Consider the following 1847-nt stretch of genomic DNA (forward strand, 5'->3'; position numbering starts at 1 on the left):
TACATAAGAGTTCCAGTTGCTCTATATCTTCACCAATATCTTTTGTTTTTAAATTGGTAGCTCTTCTGGCGGATGTGTAGTGGTATCCTATTGCAGTTTTAACTAGCATTTCCCTGATGACTGTTGATATTAAAAAATATTTTTAATGTTTATTGGCATAAACATCATTCTTTTATGGAATACCTGCCCAACTATTTGCCCATTTGAAAATCAGGTTGCATGTCTTTTAAAAACTGATTTGGAGAAGTTGTTTTTTTGTCTGTTTGTTTGTTTTTGAGATGGAGTCTCACTCTGTCACCCAGGCTGGAGTGCAGTGGCACGATCTTGGCTCACTGCCAGCTCTGCCTCCCAGGTTCACGCCATTCTCCTGCCTCAGCCTCCCAAGTAGCTGGGACTACAAGCACCCATCACCATGCCCGACTAATTTTTTGTATTTTTAATAGAGACGGGGTTTCACCGTCTTAGCCAGTATGGTCTTGATCTCCTGACCTCGTGATCTGCCCACCTCGGCCTCCCAAAGTGCTGAGATTACAGGCATGAGCCACTGGGCTCGGCAGAAATTTTTTAAAAATATGTTTTGGATACAAGTCTTTTATTGGATATAAGTGTGACAAACATCTTCTCCCACTATGTGATATGACTTTTCATTCTCTTAATGCATCTTTCAATAAACGTGTTTTTCATTTTAATGTAATTTAAAGAACAATATTTTCCTTTGTGTTTAGTGTTTTTATGTGCTTTATAAGAATTTTGTGTCCACCTCAGGGTCATAAAAATAGTTGTTTATTTTATCTTTATTGTTTTGCCTTTCACATTTAGTTCTATGATTCATTTTGTTTTTTTTTTTTCTTGAGATGGAGTCTTGCTCTGTTGCCCAGGCTGGAGTGCAATGGCACTATCTTGGCTCACTGCAACCTCTGCCTCCAGGGTTTAAGTGGTTCTCCTGCTTCAGCCTCCCAAGTAACTGGGATTACAGGCACATGCCACCATGCCCGGCTAATTTTTTGTATTTTTAGTAGAGACAGGATTTCGCCATGTTGGCCAGGCTGGTCTTGAACTCCTGACCTCAGGGATGCACCTGCCTCGGCCTCTGAAAGTGTTGGGATTACAGGCATGATCCACCGCACCGGCCCTATGATTCATTTTGAATTGAATTTTGTATATAGTGTGAGGTAAGGTCAAGGTTCCATTGTAACACATGGCTAGCTAATTATCTACCACCACTGATGAAGTCCATTATTTTCCCATCATGTTGCTGTGGGACCTGTGTCATAATTCAGATGACCAGAGATAGGTGGGTCTGATTTTAGATCATAGTCTGTTCCATTGGTCTGTTTACCTATTCTTGGACCAATACCACTGTCTACATATGCAGCTTTGTATTAATCTTGATAGCTGTGTTAGTGCTGCAGCTAAATTATTCTTCATAGTCTCTTTCTTGAATTGTTTTTTTACATAAGATATGTAAATAGTATATAAATAAATAGTATGTTGAAAATGGCTTGATTTGTCTTCTTTCCCTAGTGATAGTTGATGTAGGTATAAAATTTTAAGTTGACATTTATTTTATTTTTCATCAGCACGTTTGAGATTTACCTTCATAGTTGCCCAGCTTTATTACTGCTGATCAAAATAAATTTAACTGTAAGTCATAGGTGTAGGTGCTCTTTTTACTTTCGTAGCTTTTAGGATATTTTTTATTTCTACAGTTTTATTACAGTGACTCTTTTTTTAATCCTACTTGGTCACTTGCTATGCACTTTTAAAATAATTAGACTTTTAATTTTGGAACAGTTTTAGATTTACACAATTATTGAGAAAATAGTACAGAATTCCTGTATATCCCA

Source organism: Macaca fascicularis, chromosome 9 (assembly GCF_037993035.2).
Source record: "Macaca fascicularis isolate 582-1 chromosome 9, T2T-MFA8v1.1".
NCBI classification, from domain to species: Eukaryota; Metazoa; Chordata; class Mammalia; order Primates; family Cercopithecidae; genus Macaca; species Macaca fascicularis.